The sequence below is a fragment of the Papio anubis genome, chromosome 2, assembly GCF_008728515.1.
Source record: "Papio anubis isolate 15944 chromosome 2, Panubis1.0, whole genome shotgun sequence".
Lineage (NCBI taxonomy): Eukaryota > Metazoa > Chordata > Mammalia > Primates > Cercopithecidae > Papio > Papio anubis.
The window spans coordinates 53,945,708-53,963,986 of record NC_044977.1 but is presented as its reverse complement, the minus strand read 5'-3'; the positions used below and the strand labels follow the sequence as shown (position 1 = coordinate 53,963,986).

Below are 18,279 nucleotides of genomic sequence, written 5' to 3'. Positions count from 1 at the left end.
GGAATCCACCCAAATGTCCATCAGTGACAGACTGGATTAAGAAAATGTGGCACATATACACCATGGAATACTATGCAGCCATAAAAAAGGATGAGTTCGTATCCTTTGTAGGGACAGGGATGCAGCTGGAAACCATCATTCTCAGCAAACTATCGCAAGAACAGAAAACCAAACACCGCATGTTCTCACTCATAGGTGGGAATTGAACAATGAGATCACCTGGACTCTGGAAGGGGAACATCACACACAGGGGCCTATTATAGGGAGGGGGGTGCGAGGAGGGATGGCATTGGGAGTTATACCTGATGTAAATGATGAGTTGATGGGTGCTGACGAGTTGACGGGTGCAGTACACCAACATGGCACAAGTATACATATGTAACAAATCTGCACGTTGTGCACATGTACTCTAGGACTTAAAGTATAAAGGCCGAGATGGGCGGATCACGAGGTCAGGAGATCGAGACCGTGCTGGCTAATCTGGTGAAACCCCGTCTCTACTAAAAAATACAAAAAAATTAGCCAGGCGAGGTGGCGAGGCATGTGGTCCCAGCTACTGGGGAGGCTGGCCCGAGGAAGAATGGCGTGAACAGGGCTTGAGGCTTGCAGTGAGCTGAGATCCGGCCACTGCACTCTCCCAGCCTAGGCTGACAGAAGCGATACTCCGTCTCAAAAAAAAAAAAAAAAAAAACAAACAAACAAACAAAAAACCCAAAAACAAAAAACAAACAAAAAAAAACACCTCAAGACCAATATTCCATCAGTAGTCTCTGAGGATGGAGCTCAGGCCTCAGTAGCTTTTAAATCTCCCCAGGCGACACCAGTGTAGCTAAGGCTGCGAATTGCAGCTCTCCTGGGAGAGCAGAGAATGGAATTGTAACCACTTCTAAGTACACTGAGCACAGTGTCCTGCCCACATGGAGCAGTTTTTTAATCCATATTGCACTAGCAGTGGCAGTTAGACTGAGTTCCAGGGCAAGTGAAACTCACAGGACCTTACATGGCTATGCTGAGCAAGCTAAGATTTATTTCAGGAAAAAAATACAAGATATTAAGGGCATTAAAATGAGGATATGCATCAGGGCCAAAGGCTGCCTCATAGTGAGGGGTTCTGAGAGTTAGGGGAGAGCTCCAATTGTTACACTGACGTGGGACAACCATGTGAATGTGCTTTTTCCTTCAGATCAGAACTACTGATGCACCTGAGATATTAGAATCAGGAAGCACACAATGGAGGCTCATCGTGTAGGCACACTTGCTGCGTCACCAGCCCCAGCACTGCACCAGGTTCCCTGAGGGAGCCCCTGAGGCCAGGTGCAGGTCATCAGTCTCATTGTGACCCTCAGACAATGCTCACAAGCTGATACCAGACACCCTGAAACTTGTCTCCACCCGTGGTCACCAGTCAGTACCCTTCATGCCTTGCCCGGGGGTCCGTGCTGTGCAGGCACATCTCTACTTCAGCACAGCAGCCCAGGCTGATTCCAGACCTGCTGCAATGAGCCCTCAGTGCACCTGGGAGGTAAATTCAACCTGCTTTTCTTGAAACCTTGATATTCAAAGTGAGATCTTGAATGAACAGCATCAGGGTGACCTGGGAGCTTTAGAAATGCTGGATCGCAGGTCCCAGCCCAGAACTACTGAGTCAGAACCCGCATTTTCAAAATGCACCTCCCACCGGAAGTCTTGTGCACATTGACATCTGAGACTCACTGCCTTGAAGGCCACCACACTCATGCTGTTTCTCTTGCCACTGTTCAGTTTGGCCCTCATGCCAGCCAGGCCAGCGTGTTAAGACCAGAGTGAGCATCCCAAGAAGAGGAAAGCCCCTGCATTGCAGCCCAGACCCTAAGCCCACCATGTCAGCTCAGGGGGTGCAGAGTGCATCCAGAGCCTGGTCCCCTTCACTGGGAACCATCATGACTGAGGGCTGGGTGACCTTGTGCTGGTGGTGCAGGGTCATTCGTGTCCAGGGAACAGAAGGGCACTCCTATCATTGCCGCTTTTCTCTCACCCAACGCATATATTCAGATGAAGTCAGGGCAGAGCTGCTGCCAGTGCAGCCTTGAAGGGGAAATTCGCATGACTAATTTACTATTACCACAACGGCTCACAACAACAATAGCTAACGTTGAATACCCATCTTTGAGTCATCCTACTATCAACTAGCATTTATTTGGGCATCTGGTATGTGTCAGGCACCATGCCAGGCTCTTTATTCACACTTACCTATTCATCAGCACAACCCTCACTACATTGATACATTGTTCAAGGTCACCTAGACTGAAAAGGCAGTGCCAGGATTTGGATCCAGGTATCTGATTCCAAAGACTTCACTCTTAACTCTTACCGTGCTCATCTTTGAGAACTGGCCCATCCAAACATGTCACAGGAGTGAACACAATAGATACGATGTCTGCCTTGTGGTCAAAAAGGAGTAATTCCTGAGCATGTGTGGTGTGCACTGTATCGTTTATATACATGGCAATCCTAAAAGGTGAGGGCTTTATGATCCATATTTGACACATTGAGGTAGGGCTCAGAGAGGCTGAGTAACTTTCCCCAGGTCACACAGCTGGGTTTGGCAGGGATGGAAGGGATGGATGACAGCTCCAACTTGCCTCTGTGATTGCTGAAGGGCTCAGGTTGTGTACCGTGAGTACTGGGGCTTTTTCAAACTTGCCTGGCTCCTTGCCAGCTTTTCTCAGCCAGAATTTGGGAGTTCTCAAAAGCCCACAGAGAGCAGCTACCGTCTTCTTTGTTACACTCTAGACTTCCCAGAGGCAGTTTCCCTGTCCCCAACATGCTACGTGTGACTTGATCTCTCCGAGCCCCTGCTTTCTGGCCTGCAAATGAGATCTTGCGTGGTCTCATGTATGGTCATTGGCAGGGTCAGTGGGATGCCCAAATAAAACAGCCCATGGAGGAATAGCAACAGCAGGGGGTACTGAAACATGGCGGCTACTTCTCTCAAATCTCAGGATGGTTATGAGCTCTGGGAAACCCACACTCCTATTGGGAGAAAATTAGCTAATAGGAAGCGTGATAAACTTTTCTTCTTTTTAGAGACAGGGTCTCACTCTGTTGCTCAGGTTGGAGTACAGCAGCACAATCATAGCTCACTGCAGCTTTGACCTCCTGGGCTCAAGCCATCCTCCCACCTCAGCCTCCCGAGCAGCTGGGACTAGAGATGTGCCACCCTGCCCAGAGGAAGTTTTAAACATGACCAACATCTCCTATTTAAGAGAGGGACATGAAGCCCCAGGCCCCTGAGACACGATTCCTCTGGTCCCAACCTTTGCTTCCAAGCATCTGAGTAACTAAATGCCCATCGGGGATCAGGGGAAAAGAGGCCCTTCCAACAGCAGTGCAATATTCTTCGGCTTGGCCACATGAGGGCAGCACACGCCCATATAAAGCCCAGCTCTGACTGCAGCTAAGCCTGGAGATGAGGATCTCACTACAGCTTCCAGAAGTAAGAACCTGCGGAGTTCATGCTTGCAAAGCCACCAGAGCTCTGTGCCCTACTGTGCCCACTCGCCCTACTCTGCCCAGTGTCCCTCCTCCCACCGACCTTGTTCACATATATCATCCAATCCTCTCTCCAAGATGTTTAGTTTAAGGGTTAAAGCCGTAGGCTAAACACCCTCCCGTCATTTTCTATTCAGCAAATATTTACTGTGCACCTGCTTCATGCCAGGCACTATTCCTGGCGCTGGAGACTCAGTCACAAAACAGGCAGAGATCTCTGTCATCACTGAACTCAGTCTCATGGAATGTTTGGGCCGCTGTCCCCCATGCAACATGTTATAATGTAAAATGTTCAAACCTGCAGAAAAGTTGAAAGAATAGCACCCACGTAGTGAACCCCATAGACCCCCCATCTTTATTACATACTGCCCACTTATTTATCTCCTTATCCATTCACTCTACTTTTAAATGCATTTCCAAATAAGAGGGAGACATCAGAATATCTCTGCTTGATGTTGTTACCCAGAGTTCAGTTTATTTGTGCCTTTTAAAGGTAAAATCAACGTATAGTGTGATGTACAGATCTTAAGTGACCCATCAAGTGACCATTGACAAATGCGCACACTTGTCCACTCAAATAAAATCAAGATAGAAAACATTGTTAGCTGCCTTTTATTAGTTCTGCAGTTTTGGGCTGGTTATTTAACTTTTCTGGATTAGTTTTCAGAGTTAAAAATAAATAACGTTGTTGAGAGAATTAAATGAAATAATATGTGACAGTGCCTGGGGCACAATAGACACATGGGTCACGCAGTCAGCCTGCTTCAGTGGAATTCCCACTCCACTATGTTCTGGCTGTGTGACTTTGGACAAGTTGCTTAACCACTCTGAACCTCTGTTTCCTTCTCTGAAATCCGCCATAAAACTTACTTTTTAGCAACATTCTCAACCCTGGCTGAAAACTAGAATTACCTGAGGAGCTTCTAAATATTACTAACATTTCCTAACTATTTGAAAATTTGTAAATATACTTTTGGATTAGAGAATGGTTAGAGTTAAGAGAACTGGGTTCCACTAACTTCTGCTAACATGGGTGTCAGCTCTCTGGACCTCAGGTTTTCATCTCTAAAATGGCTGCATCATGGGCTTGTTATGATATATGAATGAGCTGATGGGTCTGAGAGGAGGTTGAGAGCTGTGAAGTGTTCCATCCTTATTAGATATCTTTATTTAGAAACCTTGGCATCAGAAGGGGCCTTGTAGATCTTAGTTGGACAGAATTAGCCATTTTAGAGAAGAGGAACCAAGGCACAAGGAAGAACCGAACTTTTTATCATACCTTAGAAAATTCAATCTGGCCTTGATGATGCCTCATGCCCCAGGGCTACAGTGACCCCAAACAGATCCTATCTTACCTTCCTCAGGCAGCCTCTCCCAATCATACCGGTATCTTTCTCTTTCCTCTCTTGTCTGCTTTATATAGTTAGGAATTTATTAGAAATGGTCATGTTTTCTACTATATAGAAGCAAAGAATTTAAATTGGTGACACATCTACTTCCACTACCCATAGCTGTGCCCCAAACAGACATTAGTAATGGATGACTGAACTTTTTCCCACTGAGTCCATGACTGCCTTACCTGTCTATCCTACAGAATACTCAAGCAGACATAATCAGATAATCACTGTTGACAGGTTAAATAAAATCTCTTTTGCTATTTTTCTAAGATGAAATTTAAATAAATATTGGCTGGCAATGTGAGTTGCTTTGTTTCCCCAAATAGAGTATCAATTCTTCAAGGACAGGACCATATATTATCTTCTTTCATATTCTAACAAATGTCCAGGCATTTTGGAAAGCAGATATCTTTAAGCTACCTTTCTTTGACTGGAGAGGTAGTGTGCCATGGTGGGCAGCACAGGGTCTCTGGAATAGACAATCCTGACTTTTAAACATAGCTCTGCCACTTGCTGGTTGGGTCACCTGGGGCAAAATGGCTTCATTTTCTGAGCCCAGTTTTCTCATCTACAAAATAGAGGAACATACTTGCCTCTCCTTCCAGAATATTGCAAAGATTTTGTGAGTCCATGCACAATCTCCTGGCACAGTGATTGGTACGTGGCAAGTGCTCAGTAAATGACAACTTTGTCATTAGCACGATTGTCAAGGTGGAGGAAGGAGAATGTGAGCTAAGTCTGTACAATTATAAGTCAGACTCACTCACTGGAACCTGTCACAAAATAAAAAAGACAGCCATCGGTGCCTGGAACAGGCGAGCATATGATAAGTATGTGTCACTTGCATGGCAGTTAATACAGGTATTTGCCATTGCAAAGGTAACCCTTTCTGGGACAGAGCTAGATCAAGAAATGTCTGGGTGAATTTGTGCCAGGAGAGCACATGCGACCCTGGAGAGAAGGGAGTGAGGGACTCACCATGCCAACCAGTCAGAGTAGGGCAGGTGTGTCTGGGAAAGGACCGTCCTGCAGGTGATGGGGAGGAAGGCAAGCCTGGCAGGTGAGACCGGGTGTGGAGAGGATGGGGGCTGGTGAGCCAGTGGGTGTCCCAGCAGGTGAGTGGAAGAACACAGCCACTTGTGAGCAGCTGAGGGGCAGAGACCCAGGCAGGTAGGTGGGAGACAGTTGGCACCCACTGCGTGTGGAGGTGCAGAGGAGGGTTCTGGGTTTGGGGACAGGGATGGCCAGAAGAGAGAGTGAGACACTCAGCAGGGGCTTGGGTCTAAGAAGCAGGCTTCATTCAGTTTGGCAGCCAAAGGGAAGTGCAAGGTCAGAAAGCTTTGTCATCTATCCCCCAGAATCAGCAGTGATCTGGGGGTGGGTGTGCTGTGAATCCCCCCGAGGCTGCCCTCAGTGCTATTGAGATGCCCCAGCCCCTGGCTTCCCCGAGCAGCTCCCTCGTGCTCAGCAGGGTGGCACAAACATCACTCGCTCTCCTTGTCAGTGGCTGTCACAGCACATTTGTGGCAGCAGCGTTCATCCACGCTTCAGGAAGTCGGTGAGGCTGGGTGCTTCAGGGGATGGCCAGATTTAGCGATGCCTCATATCCTCGGATGACATCAGAGGACTCACTCCCTGACCAAAGCAGTGGAAAATGGGACTGGAAAACAAAAAAGGAGGAAGAATACATCTATTCAAATGCTACCACCTTGATTGTATGGGGCCTTTTAAACCTGTCCTGAGCAGGGACAGACAGAGAGGCCTCAGTTCTCATCCTTAGCTCTGTCATGAAGTAGCTGTGTGTTGCAGAAAATATCACTCTGGGCTTCAGTCTCTTCACCTGTAAAATGAAGATAATTACACCTGCCTGGACAAATGGGGCAAAAGTGAAGCTCGAATGGAGAGCACAGACTCATAGGCAAGGTGACAAGTGCAGGTTATCTTGGGTGTCAACTCTGCCTGGTGGTGGCTGCCTGATCCCTGTGTTGAGAACAATGCTGAAGCCAAGGCCAAGCTGAGCCAGAGAGAGTGCTGTGATCGATTAGTTATGCCTGCCTCAGGTGCCAGATTGGAGGGCGCTCCTGCTATGCTATGTTGGCCATTTCTGTCCTAAATGGCTTTTAGGTATCATTATTATCATTTCTTCTTTACCCAAAGCCAAAAGCACCCTGAGAAGAGGCCAAAGGGCAGGTCTGCACCCAGGAGGCTTTGGTGCTAATCCCACAGCCCACTTCTTCCTTTTTCTTGGTTTTGTTTATTATCTTTTTTTTTTTTTCCTTTTTCTTCCTTTATTTTATTTTATGGGTAGCATAACCAGGTGAAGGAGACCCAGGCGACACTTCAGGATGAAGATCAACAATGTCAAGCTCTGAAAGGCAGAAGGAACCAGAAGCCAAGGTCAAGTTGGCAGAAGTCAGAGACAGTAGAAAGACGGCAGACAACCGAGCCCAGCAGCAGAGTGAGGGAAGGCGCCTTTCAGTGGGCAGAGGTCAGACACACCTGAGGGCTGGGGGTGGAAATGAGCATGAGGAAACTCGGCAAGGAGAGCAAACCTTTCCTCTGTGCGCCTTCAAAAAGCCCCAGCTCTGCCGTTGGCTCAGCGCTCTCCAGCTGTGCGGCTCAGGGGAGCTACTGCTCTCAGAGCTTCAGTTTCCTCACCTGCAAAACAGGTTGTTGTGAAGACTAAATGACATTATGTCATAGCAGTGTCTGATGGCATCCCCCTCCCACCAGCCTTTGGGTCCCAAGGTCACCCTTGCAGGCCCAGCCCATCGGCTCCGTCTGGGAGACCCAGGGCCAAAGAAGCAGAGTGGGCCCATGAAAGACAGGAAGTGTGGTCTGGGCCATCAGACATTGAGAGCCACTCTTGTGCCTGCTCCCAGCCTCTGAGCCATTCACCATATCCCAGATTCTAAGTTGCCCGGGATTTAGACCTGTTTCTGCTGGGGGATCTCCAGTCCCTCTAGAAGCAGCTTGGAGGGGTCTGGGAGGGAGGACACGCGTGGCTGCTCCTTTGTAGCAGTTCTAGAACTTTCCAGCAAGGGACAACGATCATCATGATCATTTTGTTCATCCTTCAGGGCTCCAGCCCCTTCCCAGAGAGTACTGTCAGGTTCAGGGCCCTGCATTCCAGTCCCCACGGGCCACTTCCTGGCTTGGTGACCTCCGGCACCACTCTGGGCCTCAGTTTCCTCATCTGTCAGCTCCCTCCCAGCTGGGTGGCCATAGGTCTAAATAAGATCGTGTGAATATATGAAAGGCCTCTGCAAACGGCAAAGTATTAGCTATACGTTAACCTCTGTCCTCCCTGAAATTCACAACTCATGGAATTACTGGGGGCCTTCTCTAGCAGGACAGTGACGGGAGCAGACGGCCCCGGTTCTCTGAGTCACACTGCACGGTTGTCCCGCCCCCACAACTGCCTCATTTTCAGCTGCATCCTCTTCCCTCCACTCCAGTTCAAAGAGCCTTTCAGTTACCCTAATCACTCTACATATTAATCGCAGGCCTCGGGGCCTGTGCTCAAGCCGATCCTTCTGCCTGGAATGCCCTTTGCCTCCCTGCTTGGCAAACTCCTATGCATCCTTCAAGACTCAATGCCAATGACAGTTCCTGCCTGATACCTTCCCAAGGCAAAGGGTGTGCCTCCCTCACTGGGCTCCCCAGCCTCTATTTTCAAACCGGACGAGTGAGAACAAACCGAGTTGGCTTGACAGACACACTCCTGCGCTGCACACAGTAGGTGCTTAGCTGGTGTGTGGATTTGAACCTGTTGCCTTTGCCTCACTCACCCAGGACTGGTCTTGACATTCAGAGCTCAACTCACACCCTGGGTTGTGTCCAAGCCCTCGATTCTGTTTGGCTCAGATGGCCCCACACTCCCCGGGGTTGAGCCGTCCCGAGGCAGCCTCTGCCTTCATGATGCTGTGTCTCTGTGTGTTGGGGTGTGTGGCCGTGGAGGGGCTGTGGTCACAGAGGAGCCAACCAGGAGCACTAAAGGCTGCCCGTAGCCATGGAGACAGGGCCCCTGGGCCAGCCAGGCCCGGGCTGGTCAGTGAATGAATAAACGTGGCCCATTTTTCTGCCTTTGTCCGGAGCCTCCCTGGGGCTTCCTGCTGTCAGCCCCAGCTGTGGGGAAGGCGGAATTTGCCTGATATCGCGGAGCCGCCGCCTGGCAGCGCTGAGCCTGGCCCCGGCTGCCCCACGCCAAGATTCATGCCCGGCTAACAAGCCCCACTTTGTTCCTGTGGGAAAGTCCAGCCTCTCAGGAAAGAGCCCTCTCTCCGGCCGGCCCCTGGTCTGGGGACTCAGTGAGGCAAACAAAGCCTCCATCCGCTGGCAACGATTCTCAGGCCCCAAAGTCCACCTCCGTTCCCTGGCCAGGGGAGGAGCTGCTCTGGGAGGCGGAATTCCAGCACATCCCTTTGTCCCACTCATCTGGGAGGCCTGAGATGCCACCTGTCTGGCAGGTCTCCCCCACTGCCCTGCCTCGCCTCTGGCCACAGAGTGTGGGCTGTGTCAGAGCAGCTGGCCTGAGCTGGGGCACCCAAGGCCTTGGGGAGCTCGGCCTGGCCCCTGCTCCCTGAAGTTGAGGCCCAATGGACCTGCAGATACGCCCCAGGGACTGGGTGGAGTCCTGATTGCACTGCTGTTCAGACGGTGACCTTGGCCTCATCATAGCACAGCAGGCTCAGGATAAGGACACTAAGCCCGGCTGCCCCCTCGGGTGTTGGAGTTATCTTCTCTAACCACAATGATAAGGAGTGGCTTTATTTAGCACTGGGCCTGTGCTGGGCTCTCCACCAAGGGCATTGCATGGGTGAACCATTGGAGAGATTCTCCCATGTGTGAGCTCGGCTCAGACGTCTATAGGGGAGGACAGAAAGGTTATGGGAAGGACGGATGCTGCTCTGGGGATGGAGCAGCAGGCACTCTGCCCTGCCTACCACGTCCTCAGCGATGCAGCTCTGGCAGCTATTACCCTGTAGAAACGTGGGTCCAGCCTTGTCCGATCTTCCGATTGTCTTTCAAGGGAGTTGAACATTTCTATTTTGATGTGAAATTTCCCAATTGTAAAAACGTAAAACGAAGCAATATATCGTGGCTGAAAGCCCTCAGAGTCCAAGTTTTCTCATCTGTAAGGGAGGTGTCAGAAACAGGTGGCCTAGGTGCAGCCAGCAAGTAGGGTTTATCTGGTCCCCAGATAATTTTACAATAATTTATTATGGAGTCTATGCCATGCATTCCAAAGAGGAATATATAATGTATGGGTAAGGCATGAAGAATTATGAAATACATATCCCTGAACCCACCTCCCAGATAAGAAAATAGACCAACCCCAAGACTGCCCCTGCCAGCCCCTCTCCCTGCACCCCAGAGAGGTAACCACTGTGCTGAATTTTGTGTCTACTATCCCCAAGCTTTATATGTAGTTTTATTTTGTGTCAGTTAGTGTATTCAAGGTCACACAACACAACTCTCGCTGACTCCCATCTTTTGGGTCCTTCCAGAAGCAGAGTCTGAGACAAGGGTAGGAGGGCAGGAGATTCCAGAAAACACGAGCTGGGCAGTGGGAAGTGAGACAAGGACAGCAAGGGGGCCCATGAAAGGTGTATTATCAAGTGGCCGCTGTGTGGCAACTGGAGCTCAATCCTGCTGGGGGCATCTGGGAGACTGGGTAGAGCATGCACCTCCAAGCTATCCTACCTAACGGACCAGGAAGCTGAGGTATTTATACCCCACTCCCATCAGTCACTGGTTCAGGGCTGCTCCCAGGAAGTGCTAATTCTCCAGCATTTCCAGCCTGCTATTTGCAAGGGCAGAGTGGCTCTAGGGCCAGAGAGAGACCTCAGGAAAGGGATGCAGAGCGGGCAGTGGAAGTCAGGCAGATGTGCACTGAAGGGGTCAGGCGAGGGGCTAGACCAGGACACCCACAGTCTCTGCTACACTACTTGAACTGACTTTGAACCCAGCAGCTGGGCTTCCTACACTATGAAGTCATTTGCCTGCTCAAATTCACCCACCAGAGGCGCTTTCTATCCCACACCTACTGAACAAAAATTATATATGGGGGGAGGTCTAGGCAGTCCTGTTTTCAACACAGTTTCACAGCATCTGGATACTCACTGAGGTCCGAGCCACTGGCCCAGGAGATAAAGTGCATATGCTCAGCCTGTCATTCAAATCTGCTACCGCACTCTGCTCCCACCTTTCCCTTCCTGTCCCTGTCCTGCTCCCTAGGCCACAGTCCCCTCAACCTGATGGATTGCCTCTCAGAGGAACAGCCAGCCTCAGGAAATGCAACACTTGCAGGGAAGTTCATGTGCACTAATTGCAGAGTGGTAGGATTTAAGAAATGGCCCAAATTAAGGGTTTCTGAATTACTGTACTTATCTCTTCTTGGCCTTAAGATTGCTTTTTATAAATTGAGATGATGGAAATGTTTCTCTCTTCCCCTGAGAGGCATAAAGGGAACCAATTCCATTTCATAATCCAAAACGTAAGCCTTAATTTTCCATTTCCTCTGCAGCCACAGTAAAGCTGCTAATCCTTAAACCTGTGCTGATAGTCCCCATGTTGGATATCAAAGGAATCTATAAGCTTACCCTGCTTCCCTGTGGTTTATCTGAATTGAACCCAGTACAACAGACATGGGAAGCAAAAGCCTTGAGGTTATTAGGGGCTCCTTTAAGACAAGGGACGTATTTGCACTCTGTTGTGCAACATTTAGTGAGTAACTACTATGTGCCTGGCACTGCACTGGATCAGGGAGACACAGAGGTGAGTAAGTCTCAACCTCTACCTACAGATGGAGCAACTGATTACTTTCTTACTATACGGTGAGTGGGGAGGTACAAGATGCAGGAGTATGACCCTGATGGTGGTACCCTGGCCCCATGAGTTATCAAGTGATACAGCAGTCAAGACTCCCCTTTGTCCTACCCAGGGATGACTCAAGATTGAACCTATGTGGAATACAGCTGGGGCTGCTTCTACATTAGCCTCTTCCTCACTCTTTGCAGGTTCAGTTCTAAAGACCACTGGCCCATCTGGACTGTCCTGGACATTCTGGCTGCAGCCTGTCTATTCGGCAAGTGCAAGAAACTGCTACCAATCCACCCCAGCCTCTTCTTGAGTGTTAACTGCTAGATCAACCCTGTGGACAGCCAATTCCTATATGAATCATCCCCATAAAAGTGGTTCCCAAACCTGGCTGCCCATTGGAATCATGAGGGGGATGTGGACAGCATTTAGAAAATGCCCATGCTTGTTCTGCCAACAGAGATGGTAAGGATATTGGTCTGGGGTGCAGCTTGGCCATCAGGATGGCCTTAAAAGTTCCGCGGCTGATTCTAATGTGCAGCTAAAATGACGAACACTGACCTAGAAGGACAAGGCAGTGGCCCTGTGGACTATCTCCTTCTTTAAAATGGACGATTCACTTGGTATTAAAGGCTCTGACACCCTGCAGTAAAGACTCCTGTTTAACTCAGTGGTTCCCAAACTTATTTAACCATGGAACCCTTTCCTCTCCCAACAACTGTTGACATTGGAAAAATAACATTCTGCAGAACACACGTTAGGGCATGCCAGGGATGGAGCATCCACGGAGCCAGGGGTATGTGGAATGAAGAGGTTTCAGACAAGCCATCCTCGAGGGTGAGAAGGTCCTGGGAATACTAGAAACAAAAGCTCTATAGAGGCAGAACTCATTCTGACCTTTGCCCATCATGAAGATTGTATTGTTGATCAAAAGATGCGCTCTCCATATGCTGACCACTGGCTTGCCTATGTGACTTGCTCTGACTAATGAAATACAATAATAATGACACTTATCCCTTCTGGGTTGAAGCTTTAAAAGCTGTTGCCTGACACCATTGAGTTCTCTGGTTTCCTTTCATCATGAGACCTCAACATCCCTGATAGGGGCTACTCCCTTAACCCAGGTCCCGGGGTAAAGGAGACACAGAACAGAGTACAGCCAATCCCCCATAGACAAGTAACTTCAGCAAGAAAGAAATCTTTGTAGTTGCAAGCCACTGATATTTGGGGGCTCACTTGTTACCACAGCATAGCATAGCTTACACTGACCGATGCACTCATGGAAATGGTTCTGGTAACATGCTTGTTCTTGCCATAAAGCACTGCACATTTAGGCTGAGCATTCAGATCATCTCTATCATGTGAATCTTTCCTCTTGAGCATGTATTCCATTAAAAAAGGAAAATGTGTTTCAAGTTTCACCCTCATGATGACCCTTGTAGATGAAATCTCTCTTCTGCTCAGGCTGGCAGGGTCAATTGGAAGCTCTAAGTGCATTCTTTGCTCAAATAAGACAACAAAATGCCTTTCCTGGAGGAGATGCCTAACCTTTAAAAAGTATTATTTCAGAACTTAGATGTGCAGAAGGGAACGCTTTGGGGGACATGACTTTAAAACCAGTGAATGTTATTTTTGGTCTCTGCCCAATACACACAGGCTCTGGGTCACCCACCTGGAGGGGAAATGGCTCAGTCAAAATGTCAAGGCAATAACTTCCACAAGACCTTTTGGTTTGCTGCTCTGGGGACAATTAGGCAACAGAGAGTAATGTATATCCAGCCCCAAAAGAGATGTCCAGGAACAGCATGGAGCTCGGCCTCCCGCTGGTTCACCGAAGCCAGCTGGATTCCCTAAATCTGACCCCTGCTGAAAAACATCTCCCTCACTCAGCCTACCTACCATGGTTCCTGTGGTCCCGCATTGCTGCCTTATCCCTTGAAGTTTCCCGTAAAGCTCTGTGATGGTGCTTTGCCCAATGGAGGCCAAAAGTGAGCTGCTGACTTGTGAATACGAATGTGTGATTGGCGTAAGTTTTGAGGATCAAAAGCGTGACGTTATGGGATGCAGGTGAGCCAGAGGCAGCAGCACATGCTGTTCCTTCTGCGCCCAGGCAGGGATGAGGCTAAGATGAAAATCAGCCCAACGCCACAGACCTGGTCAGGGCTGAGCAACAGGCAAACTGGGATTCAGCTGGTACACACTAGGGCACCTGAGCCTGCAGTTGAAATACGGAAATAGTTCCCCCATGTTGTAAATAGCTGCTGTCATTGAGGACTAAAGCTTTAGTTGGGGAGTCCCAGGTGCAGTGACAGGCAGTAGGAGGGTGCCAGCTACTCCCTGAGGTCCCATTCCCACCCTCCTTACACTCCCATCCATGCAGAAACCAAAAGACATGGAGCTACCTGGTCACCATACCCCTTAAAAGTGATTTGTTTTGTTTTGTTTTGTTTGCCAGCTGAGAGAAAGGCCCATGGAAACAGAACCTAGCTGGTAGGTTACCAAAAAGTGAAAAAGAGGCACAGAGGGAGGTAGAGGCAAGAGGAACCCAGAGACAAAATTCTCCAGCTTCTTTATGTGCGGTGGAGCCACAGTGCACTCTGAAGAAGGCAGCATCAAGCTGCTATTGAGAGGTAGGGAGGAGTCTCTCAAATGATTGTATTCAGTGGGTTTCCATTGGGACCAGAACTGAAGTCCTCAGGATGAAATATCTGAGTAAGAGGTAGGGAGGCTTCATAAAGGACCTAAATACCTCAAGAGTGTCCATCAAAAATAAAAAGCTCCTGAAAATCAATAAAAAGTCAGATATTCCAATAGACATCCAGGTAAAAGATTAGAACAGGCACTTTACAAAATGGCCAATAAGTATATGTAAGGAGGTTCGACCTCATTAACAATCAGGGAAAGGCAAATTAAAATCACTAACATAACATCAAAGTAAAGAAGCCAGACAGCAAACAAACACTACACACTGTAGGACTTATTCATACACAGTTAAAGAGCAGACTGGTAGAACTCAGGATAGTGGTTATGCTTGCTGTGGGCGGGGGGCTCATGACTGGGAGGGGACTTTGGGTCAACAGAAACTCTAAGATGCTGGTGCTAGAAGCTTTTTGACCTGGGTGCAAATTTCATGGATGTCTCATGATTAGTTTGTGAAACCCGTTGAGCTATCATTTAGGATCGTGCATTTTCCTATATGTCTGTTAAATTTCAGTAAGGATCAGTGGGGAGAATCTCTCAAGAAGATAATTTTATATTCATTCTCTCAATTTTCACACATCTGGGGGCAGAAAAAGTACTGAGAGAAAGATCTTCCCCGAAAAATATTTACCTGACTACATTTCCACCCCTTTCCTCAACAGTGAAGGAACAGCCATGTCTGCTAGCTAACACATGCTGTTTATAAGATGTGTTTGATGTGCAGAATCTCCACGTGAACAAGCCAGAGGCCTCCCTCTGAGAATTGTTTGTGTATCCCCTTCTAGGGGACAATTGTCTATCCAGCAACTGTGCATGCTGGGAACTTCCGCCTGCGTCATCCCAAATCAGGCTCCCAGGAAGCTGTAAGGGAGATTTGGTGAAGGAGGGTTGGCGGCCTGCACTTTACAGCCAAGGAAGCTGAGACTCAGAGAGGGATAGCAGCACTCACAAGACACCCAGCCATGTGCCAGGCTGGGAGGCGAGCCCCTGGGCATCTGGCTCCATGTCTGGCCTTCCTCTGTCGGGTCACAGCTGTCTGTTCTCATGGGAACAATATTCTGAAAGTTGAAAGCAATGGAAATTCCAAACCAAGCACCATCATTTATTAATTGCACGCAGTTTCCCTTCCATCCATCTATTTCCTTTTAATTCAGGCAAACACACATCCACATGCTGCGCAAGCAGCCTGCGCCCAGGCCTGGGGACTGGGTGCCCCAGGGACCCCAGGGTTCTGGGGGTGGGTCATGGGAAAAGGCTGACTCGGTCCATGTTTGGGCAGCTCGAGGATGGCTATGGCTTTTTCCTGGACAGCAGGGACCTGATACCTGTCCAGGGGCCCGACACAGCCTTCAAGACAAACTTACAGATGCCAAGCCCTGATACTAACTAGAGGGAGGAACTTCTGTCCCACTGCAGAAAGTGGGGAGGGGTTTTCTGACCCTGAGTGATGGAGGGACAGACGCCTGGGACTGGGTGTCAACTCCAGCCTCCCGGAGGTAGGGATGTTCAAGTCCATCTGCATTCGGGTTGATGGAGCTCTTCCTTTCTCCCTCTCACCTCCTCCAGGTTCCTGGAGAGCCCACACCTCTCTCTTCTCCTGTCCTCAAGGAAAGGCCCAACCACCCCGATGTGTGACCTTGGCCAAGACCCCTTCTCCCTCCCAGCTTCAGTCTTCTCATCCAGAAAACAGGAAATCTGGACTCTGTAATGTCACAGTCCTTTCGGCTTTCATATTCAGGAGTTTTCAGGCTTTGTTAAAAGCAAAATGCCCAGGCCCATCCCCTACAGATTCAGGATGTGGTGCAGGCTCAGGTCAGGGCTGGGACTTCTGCAGATTTCAACATCATCCCTGAGGAGCTGTCTGATACCTATTAAAGTGAACCCTCTACGACAATGTGTCCCGAACATGGCTGAGTCAGTCTCTTGAGAGCTCTTGCTGGAAATCAGCATTTTTGAACACCTCCCAGGAGATTCCAATGAGTACAGGTATGAAAAATGCTGGTCTCCAGAGAAGGCAATTTCTGCTGGCCCAAGCTCCCCCAGTTGGTACCCCAGTCTAGCTGTCTAACTGTGCCTCAGTTTCCTTATGTATAATGTGGAAATCATGCTTTCCTTTAGCCTCTAATGGGCAGGCAGTAGACACAGCAGGTTCCTGGAGCTGTGTGGCAGAGTGCCTGATCCTGGGGCCCCACTGGGGAGAATTCCAGCCTCTGCATCTCCTGGACTGGGCAGGGTCAGGCCGTGGAGGGAGGCAAGCCCAGCCCCATCTCATAAATCACAGGCCAGGAAATGCAGGGCAGGCGCCCCTGCCTCCATATATCCCACATATTAGATGCTTCACTGGTGTCCCACAAGCGAGCTTTGTGAAGCCAGGCTCAAGGAAGAGGGGTGGGCAGTTACCAGAAATGAAACCTCAGCCAGCTCCCTCCGGGGTCGTCCGGCCCCACAAGTCTCCTAGTGCAGGGGCTGGAAGCACGGCTGTTATTTTTTTTTTTCTTTTGGAGGGGGAGCATTTGGCCCCAGGTTTGACGGCACATAAAAGGCCCTCAAAAAGGAGACAGAAATCTATTACCCGCCTGGCCAGAAATAGCCCCGGGGGAGGCTGGGCTGAAGCCAAGGCCAGAAGCTGTCCAGGGGACCTCGCAGAGGCCTCTGCCAGGGGAGCAGGGGACAGCTCGCTGGCTCCCCCGTGGGGCTGTCGGCTGCAGGGAAGGGCTGTGAGGGATGTTTTAGCCTCAGGAAATCTTGGGTTTCATTTCAGGCTCCCCAATAGCAGGGGTTCCTGTTGAGGAGTGACTCAGGGCATCTGGAAGCCATGACTGGTCAGGGTTCAGGTAGGCGGGCTGTGTCCTGAACTGAGGGCACTCAGGTGAGGCTGGAACCCCAGGGCTGCACCCACCAGAGAGGGCACCCTTGTGTCATTCATCTGCCCAGAGTGGGAGCCTCAGCCCCACTTAGACAAAGACTCCAACAGGCATCAGGAGACCCTGGACAGATTTCCCCCACTTTACCTGGCTCAGGAGAACGTCGAGGAAAGGGATACACCTGTGCATGATGGCTGAGCAGGGGACAGCAGACCAGTAAGGGCACTGGATAGAGGTGGAGGGGAGTTGATGTTAGTCACCAGCAGATGGGGCAGTGGAGCATCAGGCAACAGGATAAGCTGCAAGTACACCCACGTCAGTGCCTAGAGGAGGAGACGCTCCTGGGGTGTGCATTTGCTCAGCCTAATTAACAGTGACTGTGCCCATTTGTGAAACACTCACTCTGTGCCGGGCACTGTATTGAATGCTATCCATGCGTTGGGGAACAGTTCAACTTAATGGTTAAGAACACAGATTTATTGTCAGATCTAGTACTTCCTAGCTGTGTGATCTTGGGTATATAATTTCACCTCTCTGTGCTTGAGTTTCCCCAGCTATAAAATGTGGATAATGTAGTTGATTTGAGGATTAAGTGAGACAGACCATTCATGTTAAGAACAGCACCTGGCACACAGTAAATGCTCATTTCACGTAACTGCTATGTGTATGCTCCCTTTAGCTCTTCATAACATGGAGATATGATTAGGTATTGGCTAGGGTAATGCCAGCTGCTATAACAAATAAACCTCCACAATTCAGTAGCTTAATGAATATTTTTTGCTCAAATAATACAATGCTGGTACTTCTGGTTAACAGGCAGCTCTCCTCCATATGGTGATTCAGGGACCCAGGCTTAGAACTCTGGAGTCCCCTGCATCTGGGGGGATGCTGGGAGAGATGGTGAAGAAGGTAAGTTGGTACCTCAACCACACTGGCCTGGAAGTGACAGGCCTCCCTTCCACTCA

The 18,279-nt window shown here is 49.4% G+C and overlaps 1 long non-coding RNA gene across 1 annotated transcript; it reads left to right on the top strand.

The window, feature by feature from the left end:
• Positions 1–695: 695 nt before the first annotated feature.
• On the top strand, positions 696–15,889 carry LOC110742538. Its single transcript, XR_002520318.2, has 3 exons — positions 696–1,522; positions 11,951–14,380; positions 15,113–15,889. It is a non-coding gene; the product is annotated as an uncharacterized LOC110742538 (long non-coding RNA).
• Positions 15,890–18,279: the final 2,390 nt, after the last annotated feature.